The following is a 23,004-nucleotide window of genomic DNA, read 5'->3' as shown; positions in this document are numbered from 1 at the left end:
ACATTTTGATGCATGTTAAACTTTCCTGGGGGAACTTAACATGTTCCTTAACCCAATGCTCAGACCTTACTTTATACCGACCAGAGCTGCTGGGAGTGGGACCCAGGCTGCAGTAGGGTTTTCCAGCTGCCAAGGGGAGTGATTTCAGTGAGTAGCCTGGTCTGGGAGCCTAGGCAGGGAGAACCATTCCTCCCCCTCTGTAGGGTTTAAGGCCCCCACTCCCCAAAGTCTGCTACTACATTGGCTAAATCGAAATGTCATGGGGGCAGGGTGAGCTTAGACCTCCTTGTGTTAAATGTCCTATGTCCCCTGGAAGGGTGAGACTGGAAGCATTTCCACTCATCTGCCCTTTGACTCGAGTGGGGTTATCGGATGCTTTCCACCTAATGAACTGAACACAGGTTGGGCGTGGGGGTGCCCTTACATAAAGTAGTAACAGGAGTGGGAATCCATTCTGGTGCCCAAGTTGAAGTTGGAGGATACGTTGTGGTTTGCTTTGCTTCTTTTTGATGAACTTTCTAGCATGGGTGAGTCATCTAGTTATGTCTCAAGTATTGCATGGCTCAACGGAGCTAAAATTGTTGAGTTCCTTGCCCTGTACTCAAGAGCCCTACATTGCATTTGAGGTTGCTCTTGGGATAAGTTCTTGGGCATGGTGGAAGAAGCTGGCTCGACAGATGCGTGTCCCCAGGACTGGGGGAGGGAGTTGTGGGGCTCAGAGGATGCCGATCTGCTGGCGGGCATTGGTGGACGGGGTTGTCCACAGAGTACCAGCATGGACCCTGTCTTCCATAACTCTAGAAACCGCGGGAGTGATCCGAGCCCCAAGATGATGTATGTGTGCATCCAGCGAAAGAACAAAACACCACCCAAACAATCCTTCCCCTTGTGAGTGAAGGTTACAAGTTTTCTGTTTCAAATCTGATGGTATTATTTTTCCCCCTTTTCTTTCTTCTCCCTGTTTTCATTTGCCAACCTGGGGGTCTAGAGTGATTTCTTTGAGCCTAATGATGGGGAAGCTTAGAATAGGGCTATTATCTTAAACACCTTTTGAAATACTACTCTTCCTGGTGTCTGAATCAGGTTGAACAGAGGTTGGATTTAAAGATTAAATATCTATTTTAGCAGCAGCAGCAGCAGCAACTATGCTCAGGAATTATATGGATGGCATGGAATAGCCTTGCTCTCTAGAAGCACGTAAAGGAATAAATGAAAGTGAAGCTAATAACAATGGTAGGGGGCGGGCACAGAGCTAGATGGTCCTCCTGATTTATCCCATCTGATGAATTCAGACATACCATAAAGTCAGAACATACACAATTCAGTAGTGTCATAGGAGTCTTTGAGTAAAAGGACCCTCAAAACCAGAACAACTCAGGCCTGTGGCAAGAGATTATTATTATTTTTTTTTTTACTAAAGATTCACTGTGAATGTAAGATTTAACTTGAAAAAAAAATTGCTATCCAATGTAATATCCGTTTCATTTTATTGTAGGTGTTGTTTATTAAGATGATAGCCTGTATTTCTTTGACAGTATTCTTCCATTTGCCATGTCTGTGATGGACATAGGAAATGGATTTTTGCCTTTATTCAAAATGAATGTAATTTTATTTTATATTAAAGAATAATCAGGGGCGCCTGTCTGGCTCAGTCAGTTGAGGGTCAGACTCTGGATTTTGGCTTAGGTCATCATCCCTGGGTTGAGTGAGCCCTGGGTTGGGCTCTGTGCTGAGCGTGGAGCCTGCTTGAGATTCTCTCTGTCTGTCTGTCTCTCTCTCTCTCTCTGTCCTTCCCCCCCTCCATTCACTCTCCCTCTAAAATAAGTGGGGAAAAAAAGAATAAACAACTATTAAACTCCTGTGTCCTTGGCAGGCTGTCTGGCATTCAGAGACCACTCCCTCTACATTTTAAGCTTGAAGATGAGTTTTATTGTCTTATTTCCTGGTGTAACTCTCCCTTCTTTTTCTAGGTGAAACCAGAGGTTTGAGGCTGGCCTGCATAGGTGCTCCGAACCAAGAAAGAAGGGCAAGACACAAAGGTGAGCTGCAAGAAGGTAACCCCTTCTTGCTTTGGGGGTTTTGTTCCTTCTACAGCCAAGTTCCTCTTCCCAGACATCCCGAATGCACCTGTACCTGCACGCCAGCCCACAGGGGTGATTGGCAGGCAGGACCTTGCAGTTAGCTGTCGGAGAAGGTCCAGGGACACAGGTTAATAAATACTAACGTTCATTGCAATTAATTCCAGGCAGGCTGTGTTCTCACAGCTTCTACCTGGGCGAACTCGTTCCCACCTGTCACAACCCTAGCAGGTCAGCGTGTTCTACCCAGCCTGCAGGTGAGGAGACAGAGGAATGGTCAGTCGCCCAGGGTTGCCTTCCATCACTTCCTCCCTTTGTGACTATAGGCCGATGGCCTTCACTTCCCTAGACCTCAGTTTTCGCCGCTGTTAAATGGGGACGATGCAAGGAAATCCCTGCTATGTTGGGTCATGAAATGAGAGGATACAGAGTTAAGTGCTTGGCATAGTGCCTGGGATGTATTAAGGCACACACTTGATGTCAGTGGGGTTTTTTCCCTCTTTAGCTCCGGATATGATCTGGGGTGAATTGGTAAGCCTGCCACCTATAAGATGGCGATGCTAATACCTTGTCGTCAGGGGAGGTCACGAACTAAATGAGACAGTACAAAAATACAAATGAAAGTCCAGATCATAATAGATGCCCTGTCTGTTCCCTTCCTTATTTATCTTATTCCTTATGGATCATGTAGAAGGAAGATATCCAACCGCGTTAACTCCCCCATCCCCTAGAACCCTGAATCCTGACCGTTGCTCCCCAGTGGTTTTCGGAGTTGATCCTTCCCCTCCCTTCTCCCGGCCACCCTGCTGATCTTGACTTTGGTTGCACACACCGGGATACTCACTGGGGGCGCCAACCTTTAGATTTCCAGTCTTTCTTTCCGCACATAATCCTACCTGTGCTTTCTCTAACCTGCTTTCTTAAACCCAGTATTCATCATGGCTACTTTCTGATTGAAAAAAAAAAAAAAGATAAAACAAAACAGAAAAGCAACCCTGTCATGCTTCTCTAGTTGTTATCTGAGCAACCAGGCCTCACTGGATACTTAATCTCATTGCTACGAGTCCCCACTCAAATCCGGATCCTTTTAGCCAAACTTATGTGCTTCGTGTCCTACCTCCAAGACTGGAATGTTTCCACGCCACCCCCCAGCGCAACCCCCCCCCCCGCCCCGCCCGCCATATTGCCATCTATGTGCTCACCTCCTCAAAACCCCATAACCATGGGGGCCCAGGGCACTGGAACCTCATCTCACCTTTGCCTCCCTCCCCCACTGGTGCCTTCACAGCTGGGGGGGGGGGCGGAGTGGGAGCTTATTTTCTGTTGGGTGTGGGTGTTTCTTCCATCTCATCCCTCCCTCCCTGCATGTCTTCTGCATGTCTTAATACATGACCCAACACACCGGGTGCTCAGATGGCAGTGGGGACGAAGGGTGGGAGGCTGGGCCTGAGAAGGAGTCAGTCGGGGAAGTCAGTGTGGCCGCCGTCTACAGTTCGGGTGACTGGCAGGGGAGCGTGAGTGGGGGGCGGGGTGTTAATGAGTGACTCCGAGGGGATTTCCAGGCCAACTGTGGGCACTGCCTTTGTGAAAACAGCTCCCTCTGCCTTAGCCCGCCCTCTCCCCTCCCTCCCCAGGTGACCTCAGCCTGAATAGCAGTTCGTTCCCTGAGATACACAGCCCTACATGCCCTTGGGAACGGCAGCGAGTTCCTCATTCTTTCCTTCATTCGCTCGTGCATTCATCTAACGGAGCGTTACTGGGTGCCCGGGCCGTGCCGGGGCGCTCAAGGCAGAGGACGCCATCCTGCTGTCACAGAACTGGCCGAGAGTGTGGGGAGGGTGGATGCTAAACAGCAAAATAGTAAATATGTTAATCACCTAGTACCTGGGAAGGTGCTGGGCTCTGCAAAACAACAGAGACGTAGGCAGGAAAGGCAGGCCGAGTGTGCGGGCAGGGGAGGGGAGGGCGGGTTGCAGTGTTGAATAAGGCAGGGCTCCTCACTGAGGAGGGGACCTCTGAGCACAGGCTCGAAGGAGCTGGCCACGTGAACACTTTGGGAAGAGCTTCTACAGAGGGAAGAGGGGCGTTGAGACCGAGGCCCCCGCCCACCTGGTGTCTTTGAGGACAGGGGCACCGGTGGGGTTTGAAGGAGGCCCTGGCCAGTGAGAGCCTGGGGGGGGGCATCAGCCTTTCCCACTGAGGAAACCGGGAGCCACATGTGTGGAAACGGAGAGGAGCAGAGCAGCTGAGGGGTGACGGCACGATCGGTCGGGCTATCGGGGTGCCTATCCCTGTCCCGCCCAATCACATACGTGTGACAACGGGATGACATTTAAGGTGGGGATGAGCTGAGAAGCTCCGAGGCCATTTCTCAGGAGCTGTGATTGCCCCGTTTAGGCTAGCCTGTTGCCCTGGGGTGGTGGCTCCCTGTGAGGGTCAGTCTCCTCTCCTCCCTGCCTTCGAAGCCATCGGGCATCAGACCGGTAGGCTGCAGGCTCGGCTCAAAGGGAAAGAGGAAACAGAGGGAATGGGGGAAGAATTCTGGGAAGAGAGAGGCCAGATGCCCCCGTTTTTCCCGTCCAGTAGTGGAAGGACAGGAGAGGGAGCAGGCTGCCCTCAGGGGACACCCGAGAGGCTGATCCCGGCCATCCCTGTGGTCTCCCTGGTGACCTGGTGCCTGGTGCCCTGCAGCACCTGTGTCTTCCTCACCTCTTCCTCCTGCCGTCAGAGGGAGCCTGACGGTGACGGGGCTGTCCTCACTCCCCGTGTGTCTTTCCTGTCCTGCGGTCAGAGTGACCGCCCGGCTGGGGCAGGCTCGTTGTGCCCCAGAGCTCACCCCTCAAACAGCGTGTCTCTTAGAATGCTCCCGTGGGGACCTGAAAACCTGACACCCAGGGAGGACCTGCTCTTTCCTCGGGTCCAACCATCACGCGTGTGTGGTGGGGACAGAGAGGTGGCTAGGACGCGGACTTCTGCCGTAACCGTAATTGAGAGTGAAAAGCCGGGGCTCTGGGAGAAAGAACGAAACAAGCCCCAGTTCCGAGCGCCAGTGGGGATGACCTCAGCCGGGGGACGGGAGCCGTCCAGAGGACTCGCGGATGGAACTTCCCCTCGGGGTCCAAATGTGAGTCACCGTGGCTCGCGTCTGTGCAGCGGGCTCCGTCCCCGGGCCTCCCACTTTTCACCCTGGGACATCATGGTCACTGCTCAGGCCTGATGACTCACTTGGTGTCCCTGAGCCAGCCACGGCGGGGTGGAGCCTCTCTCTCCTGGCATCTGCACCCTCCGTGCTGTGGACGCAGCTTGGCCGGCCACGTCCTCGGACAGTATGTGCGAGACGTGTGTGGCAGACAGAGCCCCTCACGCCGCACGGGGTTGAGCCACAGCTGCCAAAGCCGATTTCAGAATTCAGTCTGGAAAGTCCGGGGGGCTCCGGGCCGCAAAGAGCACAGCAGCCTCGCTCTCTGAGCCCCGGAGTGAGTTGCACTCCGACACCTGAGAGGTGGGGGACACACGCCCGCCCGCCCCAAGGGAGCGCCCCGTCGCCCCATCTAGACGAGCAGAGTTCACCCAAAAAGGCCAGCGGCTGGCGGGGTGTCAGATTTCCCACCACACCCGGCACTCAGCCTCTCCTCTCATCTTTCCCCCTTGGTTTTCATCTTCTAATGATAGAAAGAGTGTCATCTTTTCTCAACCTGTCAGTCTCACACCTGCCGGGAGCCCCTGGCGGTGAGGCGCCCAGTGCTGTCCAATCTGATGTCATCTGTGTTTATCGTCTGTTTTAGAAACCAGGTAGCGGGAGGGACTTTCTGAGGCTTAAAAAAAAAAAAAGTAAATCCCCAGACTATTTCAGTGAGGTGTTTGGTTTGTTTGTTTTTTTTTTTTTTGCCTCCTGTTTTTTTCTTTTTCATAATTTTCATTTTTCCCCCTCTCTCTTTCTCTTTTTAATTAAAAAAAATTATAGGAAATACCATGCAAGAGTGGGGAAGGAAGGGGCACCTGAAGAGGGGTCCACCCTCCCCCAGGTGAGGTTGATTTGGTGTATCTCCAGAAAACACAGAAAGGTGGCCCTGCCGGGCCAGTCCTGCCTCCCACCTGACGCAGGGCGTAGAGAGTATGTTGACAGTCATGGGACTCAGTTTACCACCCACAGCCTCTGTCCTTCCTGAGGGTGATGGAGCTAACTTATGGCCTCACAGTTTTGTCCTTTGGCTCATCATCTAGAACTTTCCACTTCTGGTCATCCTTGTGTGCAAATGGAGGGGTGGGCAGGTAGGAGAGCGCTCTTTACGGTAGAGGTCAAAGGTGACAGACACCTGACCCACTGTCAGGCCTGGGTGACCACCTGTCAAGTAGCCCTCTCTCAGACATCTCTCCAGACTCCTTGTCCCTACTGAGGGAGTGGGGAGGGATGGGGAGGGGCAGAGGCTGGGGCACGGGGACACTGTTTGGCCTAGACCTTGAGGGTCCACTTCACAGGGCCCAGCTGATGCGGAGAAAAGGTGGTCGAAGGTATAGGCACGGATGCCACTTGGCCCAGGTGTGAGAACTTGTGTGAAAGGGTCGGCCTCCGGGTGACTCAGTCTGCTAGCAAACTATAAAAGGGAAGTGACTCACTGTCAACCCTGAGCAAGAACTCCTAAGGCCAGGCCGCCAGCACCTGTCTGGGACGTGGTTAGTTATTAACGCTGCCAGTAAGAGTGTCATGGGAACCGGACGCTGGCCTAGATTGCTGGAGGTGGCTGGACTTTTTCACAGCCTGCACACCTTCCACTCCCTTCTTACGGCTCCCCTCCGGCTTGAACCCAAAGGCAGAAGAGCCCTTTGTTGCACAGGGTCTCCCAAGGGGCCTTGAGGAGGACACAGAGTCCCACACGGGATGAGGAAGGGGACAAAGCAGTGGTTTGGTAAGGGGCAACCTTGGCTGGAAGGTTAAGTCCACGGAGCCAGCCTGAACCCGGGAATTCCAGAAGGAGTGGGCTGTGGATAGGGCTGGCCCTGCCCTGCCCTGCCCTCCCCGCCCTACAGGTGCTGCCCAAAGGGTTCTGGTTCTGGGACCTCGATCAGCTCTGCCATGAATGCCTTGGGGCGGTATGGGCTGGTCTTTCCAGCGGCCCTGGGAAAGGAACCCTGCCTCCTCCCACGGAGGCCGACCCGAGGATCATTAACTCCTGCCCTACTGACCTGTGGCCCCAGAAGAGGGTAGTGTTGTTCTTGCTCTGCTCTTCTCTGAAGTCACCCAGCCACTTCCTGGGGCCGCTTGAGACAGCTTGGTGAACTCGAGGGCCCGGCTCTGACGACCTCTACGGGGCAGGTTGGCAAGGCTGTAGCTCGAGAGCTGAGCCCGGCACTCGGGTCAGCTCTGCGTGCCCTTGGTCTTTCCCCGTGCCCGGAGAGGTACACACGGGCTGCTTCTCCTCCCAGATCCCAAAAGGCGTGCTTCGCCGCTCTCGCAAGGGTGGCCCGGCCTGGACAGGAGTCATGCCTGCCTCTGCCGGTCCACCTCCTGCTGTGAAGCAGGGGGAGGAAAGTTGATTGAACGGGAAGAGGTGGGAGTTTTAGGGAGTCATGCTCCCCAGGGTCCAGAAAAGAAGCCCAGCACCGAGAGAAGGAGGTGCCATCATCTGATCTTTGTGGTCTCCTGTGTAAAACCCCAAAGTACTCGTGGGCAGAACATAGGTGGTGGGGATGCCATTTGCGAGCCTGGGCTGCAGAAGGAGCACTGGGCTGGTGACCGGGACATGTACTCCCTGGGTGGCCCTGAGCAAGTCCTCGAAGCGCTCAGGCGGTTTCCCCATCTGTAAAGTGGGAATAATAACAACACCTGTCCTGCTTACTTGACAGGGTTTGTGTGAGGCCAGCTGAGATCACCGAGCACGTGACAGGCTTTGGGCGTGGTTAAGGGCCACCCAGATCGGGGCCGAGGCACTGTGGTTCTTATGGTGATTAGCAGTCAAGCAGGGCCTGAGGTCTGGGCTCCCCTGGGAGGGTGGCTTTACGGGCACCCACCTGCGGCTTAAGAGCTTTTTGGGCCTCCCACAGCTGATAAATCACACCGGTAGGTGTTTTTAGTCTGGGCTGCTGCTGCAGAAAATGCTTCTCTGCCTTCTCTCCCTTCCTCAGTGGGCCAAGAAGGAGCAAATACAGATCCCAGGGCCTTATCTCTTAGGCTTTCCCCAGGAACCCACCACCTGCCCCTATACCGACTCTGGTTGTCCCAAGTCTCTTTCTCAGTCCACATAATCACTGAGGTTCAGATTGAGGTGTCTCTGGCCACGTGATTTGCCCTGGTATGTCACTGGCTTGCCATGAGGGAAGAGACAGGCACACGGGAGTGTCCGATCGGTATCTCATAGGGCGGTTCATCAAGGAGGTGCTCGACAGATAGTCGTTGAATATACAGATCATCTAATTCTTAGTTTAATTTGCTCCAGAATGTCCCACACTTTCATTGAAAGGAGGAATGTTGAGATTTAAGGGGGCCTGTCTGGTGAGGCAGTAAACATCTATCGAGTGCCTTTTCCTTGCCCAGCACTGTGCTAAGTGGATTGGGTACCACTCCTCGGCTCTTGCAAAGCCGTACTCTCCCTGGCCACCCAAACCGATCTCCTCTGCAGACCAGGATCTCCTCTGAGTCTTTCCAGGCGGGTGTTCTCTGCTGGGAACACTGGCGTGGTGCAGAACCTCTCTCTCGAGGCTGCCCTGCCCGCCATCGGCAACTCCAGCTGCCAGGAAGTTCGTTCATTTAAGGAGACTCTGTCTGCCTCTGGGTCCTTCCAGGCGGGATTGACGTCTGGGACCTGGAGGACTCCAAGAAGGCCTTGCGGAGTTGCCGAGACCCAAAGAAAAGGCTGTCTGCAGCGCATCCACGAGCGTCCTGCAGAAGCCACGGCCACCCACAATCTCACATTGTGACCGTGTTTGCAAATAGGGTCTCTGCAGATGTGATTAGTTAAGGACCCAGTGACAAGTCCTCAGAGGAGAGAGAGGGAACAGAGAGACGCAGAGAAGAAGGGGATCTCAAGACGGAAACAGAGACTGGAGTGAAGCATCCACAGGTCGCCGACGGCCGACAGCCAGCAGCAGCTGGGAGACCAGCCTGGAACGGGTTCCGCCTCCCGGCCTCTGGAAGGAACCAGCCTTGCCGACACCTTAATTTCGGACTTCTGTCCTCCTCAACTATGAGAAGAGAAGTGTCTGTCGTTTCATGCCACCAGATCGTGATCATTTGTTACGGCAGCCCCCGCATGGCGCGTGAGGCAGACATAAACACGCTCTGTGATGGGTTAGGGAACAGGCTTGAGGTGAGGAGTCCAGGGGACCAGGCTACCTGTCAGGAGGGTCTGCAGGCTCGTGGGTCCGTAGCTGGAGGGGCCGTGATGCAGGCTGAAGTGTGTGTGGAGCAGAGCCATTCTGCCAGGAGACGGTCTTCAGAGCCCAGAAAGGTACCGACCTTGGATTCTGACTCTCTCTGCCAAATTGTGACTTACGTGATGCCAGAGGTAGTTATAAGATGCTTACCATTAGAAAATTTTATAAAAGGGGGCGCCCGAGTGGCTCAGTCAGTTAAGCGTACAACTCTTGGTTTCGGCTCAGGTCATGATCTCGTGGTTCATGAGATCGACCCTGTGTCGGGCTCTGTGCTGATGGCACGGAGCTTGCTTGGGATTCTCTCTCTCTCTCCCTCTCTCTCTGCCCGTCCCCTGCTCTCTCTATCTCTCATTCTCTCGAAATAAATAAATAAACTTTTTAAAAGGTTTAAAAAAAGAAAATTTTATAAAAGGCAAGGAGAATATTCAGGATCCATACTCGATTATATCAATGCTCTCTTTTTAAGGAATAGCATCACGGTGTTTTTATGGTCACATAGTATGCCATAGGACCATGGCATAGCTATTTTGGAACCCTTCTTTGATGTTTCCAGCGGTGTTTTCTTTTGTGCCGAAAGGCTCTGAAGAACGTCCTGGTAAGAACTTCACTCATGTCCATTCTACTTTCCGGGGGCTGCTGTAACAAATCACCAGGAACTTGGTGGTTTAAAACGCGAATGTGTTGTCTTACGGTTCTGGCGGCCGGAAGTCTGAAATCTTATGAGTCTCATGGGGCTCAAAGCAGGTTGTGGACAGGGTCTCTTCCTTCTGGAGGCTCCAAGGAAGAGTCCTTCCTGGTCTCTTGCAGCTTCTGGCTGCAAGAGGCTGGCACATTCCTTGGCTTGTGGCCACATCACACCAATCTCTACCTCTGTGGTCAACGTCCATTCTCCTCTCTGTAGTCAGATCTCCATCTGCCTGCCTCTGATAAGGACCTCTGTGAGGGCATTTAGGGCCCATGTGGATAATCCAGGATCATCTCTCCATTCCAAGACCCTTGACGTAATCCCACCTGCCACGTCCCTTTTGCCATAGAAGGTAACATTTATGGGTTCCAGGGATCAGAACGTGACTCTCATTCTTCTGGGGGAAGGGGATGTTGTTATAGAGCCTATCCCTATGTCCATGACTGCTTCCTCATAGTAAATTCCTGTAAGTGGGAATACAGGGCACAAGGGTCATACTGATGCTGCGTGAAGTGTTTGGAGAAGGCACTCCGTGTCGAGTAGATTGACTGGCGTGGTTTGCTGCTGTCCCTTTAAGAGCCCTTCTTAGCCCTCCTCGGAGTCCAATCCGATAGGGAGGCTGTGGACTGAAATCCCCATTACAGGAATCATTTAGAGTCAGCCTCTGGGAAGCTCGGGGCTAATGAGATAATTCCCATTAGGAGAGGAAGGAAGTGAAGGTGGCCTGACATCCTTTCTGTCTCTAATTTATATGATTCACTGAAACCTCCCCCTCTTCCCCCGTGGGGCCCCCCTCCTCCGGCTGCCCCTTTGAATTCTGGTTCCGCTGTCCACCCTCATTCTGCCAGCCGGGGCTCTGGTCTCCAGCAAGTCCCAGCATGCCGAGGAACCTTGGGAAGGTTGCCTTCTGCCCAGATGAGGCATTCAGGCTCTTTCCTCCGCAGCTCTGCCAGAGAATCTGTTCTTCACCTCTTTCTTCCCTTTTCCCAGAGCCTCACCCAGTTCCCCTCTCCCCCCATCCCTGCCCAACCGGTGACCCACCGACCGGTGTCTGCAGGACCCAAGAAAGGGAGAAGAGCTTTCAACAGAGCACAGGCGGGCCCCAGGGTGCCCAGAGGTACCAAAGCGGCCAAAATTTTGTTTGCCTCCCCCTCCTGTCCCCCTCCCCCCACCCCATACTTTTAGAGTTTTAGAAGGGAGGGAGAACGAGAGAGAGAGAGAGAGAGAGAGAGAGAGAGAGAGATCTCTCTTCCTGTTTTGTTCCACTGCCTACACTTTTGGTCAAAGTTGTCTCTGTAAACATGAAAATCCAGTTTGGGTCTTTAATAGGCAAAGTGTGAAGTAGCCCAAGGTCCAGGGTGTTTGAGGTTCAGATCCAACCCTGGGAACCCATCTGGGGGCTGCAGAGCACAGAGAGGAAGACCCCATCTCATCACGGGCATCGTTGCTGCTGTCAGAGTTCATTTTATGACACTCGCTTGCTTTTCTGGGACCTGCTGCTGGGGACAGTTCCAGCCTCCCCTCCCCCAAGCCCGGGAAGGGTCCCTGGCGCCCAGGGGGAGGTGTGGCTCCTTCTTGCCCATCCCCCGTTTATTCTTTTCCTCCCTCTCATCCTCCCTGAGGGAGGCCATATGGTGGAGTGTTCCGAGTCAGGGCCAAGGGCCAGAGCCGCGCTGGCCCCGGGGACAGTCCAGCGGTCCTGATGTGCCGTGTGGGTGGCCTGTCCTGTGAACTTGCTGCCTGACCTCCCCCGGCCTCTGAGAGCCCAGCTGCAGCCTTGGTTAACAGCCTGGCCCCGCAGTGACGGGAGGGTGTCGAGGCCCTGCTCCCCCACCCCCCACCACCCTGTCACCTTGGCATCCGTGCCACATGCCGTGCAGGCGGGGCTGGGGCTGGGCAGGGCAGACCATTCAGAGTCCCCAGAGGCCCCTTTCTGTTGGGTTGGCCTAAGCTGGCTCTTCAGGCTGTAGTGTCTCTAATGGGGGGGGGGGGGTAGAACACTCGGCCAAGGGTTTGAGGAGGAGTCAGGGACTCCAAGTTAGGAGGAGGAGAGAAGCAAGGGCAGGACCCAGGAGCTGGAGGTGGGCAGAGGACATCCGTCTGTCCATCCTTCCTTCTGTCCATGTGCTTCCAGGTTAAACAGCGTCAAACCTAGAGTCCTGATTTACGTCAACTGGGTTGGAATCCAGGTCGCAGCCCTGTCCTGTCCTGTCCTGTCCTGTCAGTGGCTGGGCCATCCTCTTCTTGGTGGGGGGGGGGGGGGCGCGGGGGGACGGCTCCAGGAGGAGGGGCCCTTGTCACCTGCTCCCTGTACGGGGGCACACGTTGCCACACGCTTTAGGGGTGCTGGAGGGAGCATGGAAGGCGTCGAGGTAACGGTTAATCTAAATGCTACAGACAGCTTTATTGATTTAACAAAAAGAGTACCAAGGATGGGTCTGGAGTTTTATACACCTCTTAGGTCTGGTCTACACCAGGAAGATAATCGAGGCAGTGACTTACAGTCCTTCCTTCCCAATTTTTTAGTAGAGATCGAGATAGATACAATTACAGGGACAGATTTACTTGTTGAGCCGTTAGTCTTTCACTCCGTCCTCACAACATAGATCCTTCTCTTATTCCCGTTTAACACCTGGGTTGGAGAGAACTGAGGTAACTTGCCCAAGATCCGGGACTCGAACCTCACCTTGACTCCATTTCAACAAGCTGAGGTGTCCTCAGCGAGATGTGCTGCCGACGTCTTTTCCTGTTGGTAGGAGTGGACTGTCCATGCCTCAAGTCCCTCCCGCACTTGTCGGGTAACGAGCCTCTGTTTCTGGTGATTCACTTGTTCGGGTCATTCATACATTCATTCACTCATTCATGTGCCTCTTCAGGGTCAGACACTAAGGGTCCTCTGAGCACCGAGAAGGAAAACGTGGTTGCTGACGGATGCCTCCAGTCTGACCGGTGACCGACCTGTGAGGTGCTGAGGAACATTCAGGGCCCTCGAAGCCCGCCAGCATGGGTCCTGAGTGCACGGGCTCTTTTCTCTCCCATGTGGTTGACAGTCCTTGGTGTTCTAGATCAGACAAGCCCACAGGTCCCACAGTGTCCTCACTGCAGGCTGGCTACGGGCCCTCAAACATTTGGGTAGACAGTAGAGTCCAATAAGAGACTTTAGGGGACCGAGCGAGGGGACCTATCCATTTATCCCTCCTGAGGAGAGAGGGTAGCACGCGCCCTCCTGTGGAACCCCATCCCTGGCATGATTCACAGAGGGCAGAGGAGCTCCTGCAAGATCTCCACATAGGTGTCCCTCTGTCCCCTTGGTCCTCATGGTTGCAGCAAAGCCGGACCCTCTCTGGCCCAGTCCCCTATTAGCTACTGTTAATGGGCCATCTGAAGAAAGAGAAGAGAAGGGCCTTGTGATTGGCCATTGGGTGGCCCCTGAGGGACGTGCTGCATGATAAGGAGAGGGCAGAGGGAGTGTGGGACTGGGGGTCCGTATTATCTTTAAAGTCCATCTTCAGGAACAGTCTCCCGAGGATACACAAGGGATCCAAGTCGGCTGGTTCAGAAGGGTCTTTGATCCACCTAGAAGTTAATGCTTTTCCACGGAGAACCGCAAAGCAGCCCCACCCAGGGCAGCCGAGATAACAGGCTGGTGCAATCACAAACCACCAGTCTCTCGATAATGCCCAGTTTTATTGAGGTCTGGTTTTCACCCAATGGGAACACATCCGGCGAACATCAAAGGAGCAGGCGTCACCTTGTGCAAAGAATCCCGAGCCCTCAGGTGTGTGTGCTGGGAAGAGTGCGTGTGGGGCTGTGTGTGCACAAGGCTGCCCGTTGGCAATTACCTTTGTATAGATCAGAGGCCACCAGCCCCAAGGGGCCTTGGCCAGCCGTGAGCACCGTCCCCTTTTTCCAGCTGGTCCAGCTCCTCGGATGTCCCTGCAGGTGGGGACTTCACATCTTACATGTGTAAGGGACGCTCTGTGTCATTTTGTACTTGAGTCTGCCTCGGAGGCGGTTGGTGTAAGGATTTTGAGGGTGCTCTGAGGAGACAGAGCCCGAAGGCATGTTATTTGGGATCTCAGGCTCGCTCTTTTGGAATCTTTTGGAGGTCTCTGCACTACAGGGAGCAAACCTCAGGGGTATATGTCTCACCCATAAGGGTGGAAGAACAAAGAGGAAGCGCACGGTCGCATCTCTGCAGGGGGAGGGTTGGTGCATGAATTGGTCGAGTGTGGCCCTGGGGGAGGGGCATTTCCCCCGCTACCCCCAGGCGGTGGTGCCCCTGGGCGTCGTGCACTGGCCTCCGGAGACAGGAGCAGAGAAACACCCCCATACCAAACAGAACATCTGGAAGCTTTTTAAGTTTATTTTTTAACACATTTGCAAGAGTCAGGACATTTGCACACGAGGTTTACAGGCTGGAGGGAACCAGGAGTTTCGTCAAGCGGGAGACACATTTTGACTCTGGAGAAGGCCAGTAGTGTAGGGAAAGGAATGGGGGAGCCCTGGGAATGCCCGGTGTCAGCAGCAAAGTCCTATATGCTTTAGGCTAATTGGTAGCACAGGAACTTGTTAAGAGGCCCTGGGAGCAGAAAAGGGACCCGAATCCTTCGCCTCTTCGGCACCCCTGGTAGAGAGCGGCTGGATTTCTTCTACTTTGTTCCGATCAGCTGCATTACGTGGTCAGGACAGAAATCAGGTCCTCTGGGAAGAATGGGAATGTGCTGGCAGACTCCATCCCGTTGAACCTTAGCTTCTGAGAGCCTCGCTAGGTGGGGAGGGGGGCTTTTTCTGTGACCTCTTCATCTTTCCATCTAGGCTAGCCACTGGGGGCTGACGTAGGCAGGGGACAGAAAGGCCCACTCATCCAGGTGCCTCTGTGAAGGGATGCCTAAGAAGGTCAGAGCCCTGTGAGCTGCTCTCTCGCCCTGCACTCCTCTTTTGCCCTCCTCCCTCCCTCCCTCCCTCCCTCCCTCTCTCTCTCTCTCTCTCTCTCTGTCTCCTCTGCTCTTCACCTCCTCCTCTTCCTCTTCTTCCTCCTTTTTTCTCCCCCCCCCCCAACTTCCCTAGTGACATCTGGACTTAATGGTTTGGGCCAAGGGAAACAAGGAAGAGCTTGGCTCAGCATTTCAGCAGGGTAGGCAGGGAGTGAAATCATGGAGGAAAAGACAGTCCCAGCAGGACAGACAATTTACACATGACTTCATCTTTCTTTCGAGGAGCCAGACCATCAACCTGGTTCGGCCCTCCCTTTCTTCATTGCTGGTTTCTCATTTAATTCTTTCCTTCCTTTCTGCTCCAACCCAGTGTGGAGCCCCGGCCAAGCTGATTTTCAGGGGCTCCGTTAAATAGATGGGAAATCTCTCTTTGCTCCTTGTGGGAGGATTGTGGTTTCAGTGCCTGGGAGTTTACCCAATTGGAAGGGGAATTAATGCTCCCCGTTCTAATAGGCCCCACTGCCATCCCACTGTCTTTATTAAGACAGTTCTTTTTGTTGAATGAGCTCATGTTTCTAGCTCGTGGGAGCTGGTTCATTGTGTGCTGTTTATTAGGGGAGGGAAACTGAGGCTTTGTGTGGTTATTCATGGGAGACACTGAAAGGTGTCCACCCAGTTCTGATGGGAATGAGGTGACACAGGGAATAGGAATTTCTATTCCACCCCATCTAGTCACCCCCACTGGCGACTAAGATGCCGGTTCCCAGGTCCACAGCAAGCCATGCTTATTGTAGCTTCTTGTGTGCTTCCCATAGTCAGGATTCAGGTGTGTCCCCTTCCCAGCTCGGAGAGGTGTCTCCTCCGGGCCCACTGGCCTTCTGCAACGTGCAGTGCTTCTCGGCATTGGCCGCACACTGGATCACCCAGAGAGCTTTAACTACCTCCTGATCCTGCCCTAGTAGATTCTGATTTCTCCAGGTTGGGGCCAAGGTCCAGCCACTGGAATACTGAAAGCATACCCAGGTGATTCTAATGTGCAGCCAAGGTCAAGAATGAACCACCCCTGAGAGGCAGCCTTTCTCAACTGGGAGAGATTTTGATGACCCCCCCCCCTTCCCTTTCTTACCATGCCCAAGACAGTTTTGATGGCCACACGGGGAAGAGGGTGCTGTTGGCATCTAGTGGGTAGAGGCCAAGGGTGCTGCTAACCATCTTACAAGCTACAGAACAGCCCCCTGTGGTTTTGATTCAGTAAGTCTGGGGCAGGGCCTGAGAATTTGCATTCTAACAAGTTACCCGGGTGCTTGCTGAAGCTGCGGTCCAAGGTTACACTTGGAGAGTCACTACTCTAGACTGACTCTGAATCTGTTTTTCTAGATCTGTGACAATACCGCCTCCATCGTGGTTACTAGAAAACTCTAAATTGGCAATGACTGACTAAGACAGAAGAGCATTCTCTCCCACATAACAGAAATCTAGAGAAAGGCTACAGTTGTTTTTCAGTTGACGGAACTGAGGCTTTGAGAGATTAAGCCACCAGCCCGAGTGACGGTCACAAACGGTATAATTTGAGAGCCTGCTTAAATCCCGGACTGCTTCTTGCCTCAGTTGCTCTCAGAGACCAGACCTTTCCCTTCCGAGCCTGCAGGGTGTCTGGTAGACGATTCTGAGCCAAATTTGGGACCCCATCCCTTCTGACCAGCTGCATTCCGTTGTCACCTGTATCCCTAACGCAATACCCTCTTCTATGGATCCACGGGAGACAGAGGCATGGTAGGCCCGATTGACAACATTAGTTTCCCGCGGCTGCTGTGAAGTTACCACAAGCGCAGTGGCTTGAAACAACACAAATGTATTCTCGTACGTTCTGGAGGCCCACTTCACCGGGCTAACCTCAAAGTACCCACAGGCCTGGTTGGTTCTGGAAGGGCTAGGGAAGAATCCATTTCCTAGCCTTTTCTAGCTTCTGAAGGCCTCTGTGTTCTGAGTCCTTCCTGAATCACTGCAGGCTCCTGCTTTCATTTCATATCTCATTCCCCCTGCCTCCCTCTTATAAGGACACCTGGGGTGACACGTGGGGCCTACCCGGGTCTTCCAGAATCACCTCTGTATGTCAGATCTCTTCTGCCACAGAGGGGAACATTCACAGGTTGCCCAGATTGGGACATGGGTGTCTTTGGGGGCTGATATTCCGCAACCACCAGGGGCTGTCTTGCTCTTGCCCCCATCCTCCCATTCTTCCTTCCTTGGCCAGTTTTTCCTCCATCAGCTGTTCCCCACACAGACTCTCCATACATTTAACTTCTGTCCCGGGAGTTTTCAAAAAGGCTAGAGACTGGTTCTGAAGGGCAACACGGTGTGTCAGAGGTTTGTCTGATCAGCTCCCAGCGGCCTTGGCAACGGGCACGAAAACATTCACGTGGAGAAAGGATTGGGGGAAGGGGATCCTGCCCTGGACGTGGCAGTGTGACTTCACCTGGGCGTGATGCACGCTGAAGAAGCATAACAGGAGATACGGTTGTCGTGTAGCAAGCTTCGCAAACCGTCTGGTTTGTGGTAATCTCTCAAATCTCTAGCTGCCTGCTAATCCCTGAGCCCCCTGTTTTTGTTGCCTTTCTCTAGGCTAACGGAGGCGTGTCTTTGGCCAAATACAAATGCTACTACCCGGAGCAGAGTTATGTGGGGAGGGAGGACGGGGGTGTGCTTCTCTGTGGGGCTGGTTCTTCCCTAACCTTACTCTCCTTCCCTGCAGTGATCCCCTCATCGCCCCCCTCCATCCCAACCGCCACCCCCACCCCCCCCTGCCCGCCTTGGCTGGGTCCGCCTGCTGGATGAGTCTGGGGTGTTGTATGTTTTACTCTTTATTTTATTTTGCAAATGCCTCCCAACATTCCCCCTCTGTGTTTAATGTCCCTCTGCCAAGTGCATGAGGTTGCCCGGCAACAAGAAGGAAGTCCCAGTGTGATTCACCCGCTGTTGCCAATTAATTTCCTAGCTGTGTGCGTCTCCCTGGGGAAAAGGCTCCTCCTGGCCCTCCGTGAGCCTGTGCAGAGGGCCGCTGCCCGGGAGGGGGAAGGAGACCAGAGAAAAGTTAGCACAACCTTGGGGCCGTTCGGGGGTTGTTTTCGGGTCCAAATGAAAGAGTGTCTGGAGAGCCCAGGCCACACCTGGGTGAGACTTACGGTTTCCTCTTGGCCGCCAATCAGAGAGCCTCCTGGGGTGCCAGAGCGCCTCTGCGTAGGCACATTGGCTGGCTTTCTGCGGTAGGTGGCTCTCACACGCACACTCGCCCTTTGCGGTTCTCCCGCAGAGCAATGTCCTCTGAGTTCTCTGCTCAGTGCCTCCCAGCCCGCGGGGACCTCCTCCCGTCTCTGACAGTTAGCACCTTGTCTCTGGGGATCACGGCAGCTGCACACATCCCTGCCTGGGGTGTAGCCAAAGCCCGCAAGAAGGAGAACACCCCTTCGTAAAGGTGCACGGGGCTAAGCCGTGACGTCCGTAGGTCCGCAGAGGGGCGGAAGGGGCCTGTTGGCCCCCGGAACCCCCAGCGTGCGTCCCTCGAGCTTGATCCGTGTCCCCTCTCTCCCTGCGAGGGCCGGTTCGCCTGTGTGCTTCATCTGGCCCGGTCTGGGACTTGGGTTCCCCGTACGGATTTGCATGGATTTGCAGTTGTCCAAGTTGTTCCGTGTGAGTTGACGGTGATTGCTGCTGTCGTGAGGGAGGCCTGGGCTATCTGTGCCTGTGAGTAGGCCCGTGGCTTGCCTTGCTGGGCCTCGTCAATATTAAAATGGGGAAGTCCCCCGGGGGCATTTGGTGGCACTAGCTATATTTCTCCGAAAAGGGAGCCACAGGGGGTGGCGGGAAGTGACAGAGGTATGCAGAGCCCAAACCCGTCTTCGTTCATCTGCAGTCAGCATCAGGAAAGAGAATGTGTTAAGCTGTGTCTTTCCTTTTCCTCTAAGGAGCCCCATGTGCCCTGGATCATTTCCTCATTAGTTGTCAAGGGATTTGTGAGAATAGACAGAAGTCTCAGCTAAGGTGAACACTGGGATAGGGACCAGGCCCTTGTCATCCTGTACTGAGAACACCGGCACCCTCTGCGCCTCAGTTTTCCCACCTGTAAAGTGGGTGACCTAACACCTCCATGCTTCTTGAACCACGTCTCCCAGACTTCATAGTGAAATGCTGAAAAAGAGAATTTTCTACTTGTTCTGGGCTGGCTGTATTCGGTGTTTTGGTTTGTTTTTTTTAAGTCAGCTGTGGGTATCGCGGTGAGGTCTGTGTGGAGGGTTCCCCGTGATAATTCTGCGTAGGAGTTCCTTGAGTGGTGTAAATACGCCTTTCTTTTTTTCTGTCTTAGCTCAAATAGCGCGGTTAGCACTGGAGGTTCTGTTCACCGGCTAGAACATTGTGGACTAAAGACAGGAAAGTCAAGCTCACTGCTGAAAGAGCAGAAGCCAGACTCTAACTCTGATGCTGTGTTTCGGTCCACAGGCCTGGAAAGGAGGGGCGGCTAAGGGCTGCTCTTCCTTGCCCACACGTCCCGCCAGGAAGCCGGGCGGGGCTGGCGTGTGCCGCCAGGATCCCCGGGAAGGACCCGGCTAAGATGGGACCATCTCCTAAGAGGCAAGAGCTCTGGATCTGATTAAGACTTCCTCTTCTGGAGAATGAAGAACGTTCTAGATCGGAGAGGATTGGAGGAGAAAGTAAAGACTCGTGCACTGAGGAGTAGTCTGTGTCTGGACCTGCGTGAGCCGGACGTGACCTGCATATAGCTGGCGAGACACCATCGTCACAGACCTCGTCCTTCCTTCTTGTGGGAGACATTCCCTGTACCGTCGCCTGGTCTTAAGACTCCGCCCCCCACTCCGCGCCCCAATCTCCGGGAACCACAGGGCTTTCTACCGCACCCTTTGTCTTGCCCCCCGGCTCCCCCGTCTGCTGTGCCTTTGGACGCAGTCATTCTTGTTTGCTCCATTATCTTCCAGCCGGATACAGAGTGAATAGTTAACTACACTTAGGTCAAATGGGATTTTAATTTTCGTTCCTGTTCCTTCTAAAGCGGCCAGTGTTTGCGTTGCTCTGTGAGCAACGTTGGAATAGTACGTCCTCTCCCTTATTTGGGATCTGGCCCCCTCGGGTTCCAGAGCGAGGCAGGTGAGTGCCAAAGTTCTTCAGGGCTCTCCAGTGTCAGGGACACCGGAGGGGGTCCTGCAGGGGAGCTGGCTCAGGACGGCTGGTGTCCTCCGTGTCCAGCTTCTGTCGTTCGGATCACACGCAGGTGTATGTCTGGAAGAGTGAAAAAGACGATTTGTTCATCCCAGCTACCTCCTACCTTTTTTAAACTGTATTTTTGACACATAACTGACATACCGTTATACTCGTTTCCCACCTGTCTTCTGTTGAGGCAGACGCACCGCCCGCTATGAAGACCCCCCCCCCCCCCCCCCCACCTCGCAGGTGGCAGTTAGGACCCATGCCAGAACATGGTGCTTCCTTACAGACAATCTGGCTGCCAGAGCTGGTGTGTTTATTGAGGATCCTCGTCCCCCAGAATGCCGATGACACTCCTGATGGCAGGCTGGGCCCCGTGAAACACGAGTCAAATATTCTGTCACCACCGTGTGCATGGCTAAAAGCACTTCTAGATTCGCTCTTGTCTGCGTTGCACAGCCAACGATGTCTGCACGTCCTGCTTCCCCAAAAAATGGATGGCTCATTTTTGTAGAAAGAATTAAAGCTGTACATATCCACCTTTTCTATGTTGTAGGTGATGGGTTTCTGTGACCGCTTAGTGACTTTGGTGTCTTCTAAGGGGAACAACGGGGACCTTCTTGGCATCTCAGATTCACCACAAAATGAGGGAGGGGACCCTCTTGAGGAAATTTCGTGCTGTTGAAATGTGAGGCTTGTCTGTGGGCTTTGCCTTCCTTCCTTGACATGCGCCCAGACTCCTCGTCCTGGTTAGATTCCTTCAGGTTTCAAGGAACAGAGATCCACTTACATCACTTCCGTGAATGAGGGTTTATTCCAAGTGGCATTGGAATGGAAGTAAGGTAGACAGGAAACAGTCTACCCAGCAGCTGCCCGGCAAGACCTGTCTAGAAACCCAAAGTCATTCAAGATATCCATTCGCTACAGAGTTTCCAGGAAGAGCAGGAACTCTGACACCATGGTCATTTTGACCTTCTGTTCAGCGGCAGGAATCACTGCTCCTGCTTCTCGCATTCGGAGCTGTTCCAGTTTGCCCAGGGCTGAGCAGTTTTCCGGGACGCACGACTTTCAGCAATGAACCTGGGACAGCCCTGGGCAAACCAGAATAACCGTCACCCTAGTGGGTGACTTGATGACACTGCCTTTGCTGCTGCTTTACCTGCTGTAGCGAGCCGATGCTCTCGATTAGTCTGGCCAGCTGCCATCCGGAACCCTTGTGTCTGACCACGTCATTGACCACCGGATAGGCTACAGATGGATGCCATTGGATCAAGCACCAATCTTGACCAAATCTGGTGTTTCCAGGGTGGTAGGGTTCCATGATACTGAATAAAAACCTGGGTGTCATGAACCAGTCGAGACCACATGCTTCAGAAGAAGTGCTGTGGATAGTGGATATGGCAGCCATTCAAAGTATCAAGGATTCCTCTCCAATACAGTCCTACTTAAAAAGATGAACCTAACCTTTCATATTAAGAACAAAGCAAATCAGTAGGAAACAAAAACAGCTACCGGGAACAGGAGAAAACAGACTACGATGTGTGCATGCACATGCGTGTGAGATACACGCACATACCACATAGAATAAGCCAAGAAGAAAATTATGCATCTTTGCAAGATGGAGGCTAAGAGCTAATAATCATTGGGATGGATGGGGCACCTGGGTGGCTCAGTCGGTTGAGCATCCGACTTCAGCTCTGGTCACAATCTCGCTCGTGGGTTCAAGCCTTGCGTCAGGCTCTGTGCTGATGGCTCAGAGCCTGGAGCCTGCTTCAGATTCTGTGTCTCCCTCTCCCTCTCCCTCTGCTCCTCCTTTACTCACACTCTGTCTCTCTCTCTCTCTCTCAAAATAAATAAACGTTAAAAAAATTTTTTTTAATGATTGGGATGGCATTGTCTGGAGAGCAAAGGAGTTGGCTGGAGGACTTCCTGAAATTCCTTTGAACTCTAGGATTCTTTGAAATCTCAAGGGTATGTAAGTTGGACCCAAGTGTGTACTTTCTCCCCAAAGTCTCCCAGATAACCTTTGAGTTCAACTCCGATCATGTTGAATGGGACCTCCCAGCTCACTCTTACCTTTCCAGACACTGACTTTATCTGGGATAAAGGAGCGGAACTTGGTGGTGGTCGTGGGCGGTAGAGGACGGGAAGGTTGTGTCTGCCCAGTTTTCGGTGTTCATGACAAGTAAGAACAATCTGAAGGCAAATTACAGGTTCTTTTCAGGCTAGGCAGATCCAGGCTTTTGGGATTGCATGCCATTCTGAAGTTGTTGCTTCTTGTCAAGGGATCAGGCCTCCATCTTTGCTGTTGAAAGATGGGCACGAGTGTCTGCGGTACTGGAACACGAGCTTTCGGCTAATCCCGTGCCTCTTGCACGCTGTGGCCACAGGGAGGTCTTCGCCTACTGAGGTAGAATGAGCACGCAAAAGTCTAGGAACCAGTCTCTCGTTACTCCTGTGTAAAAATTGAGATTCCCCTGTGCACCTGAGTCTTTGCCCTTGTTCAGACTCTCTCCGCCTTCACCGCCCTTGAAGGAACACTAGCCCAGCTCCTTGGGCGCTGTTTTTCTTTTTAAAAAGACGAACTCATTTCAGACATTTCCTTCGTTTATGTCCCACGTACAGTCTTTGGTTCCAGAAGTCTCGCTGTTGTGCCAAAGGCAACAATCTCCTCTTTCTCTCTCCTTATCTTCTCATTCACATAGAACACAGAACCCCA

General features: G+C 53.3%; 1 long non-coding RNA gene across 1 annotated transcript; it reads left to right on the top strand.

Moving 5' to 3' along the window:
• The first annotated feature begins 1,899 nt into the window (after positions 1 to 1,899).
• LOC116737758 lies at positions 1,900 to 20,828 on the top strand. The gene is made up of 2 exons (XR_004342897.1): positions 1,900 to 2,039; positions 19,566 to 20,828. It is a non-coding gene; the product is annotated as an uncharacterized LOC116737758 (long non-coding RNA).
• The last annotated feature ends 2,176 nt before the right edge of the window (positions 20,829 to 23,004 follow it).

This window comes from Lynx canadensis, chromosome E1, assembly GCF_007474595.2.
Source record: "Lynx canadensis isolate LIC74 chromosome E1, mLynCan4.pri.v2, whole genome shotgun sequence".
NCBI classification, from domain to species: Eukaryota; Metazoa; Chordata; class Mammalia; order Carnivora; family Felidae; genus Lynx; species Lynx canadensis.
This window is presented reverse-complemented; position numbering and strand designations above follow the sequence as displayed.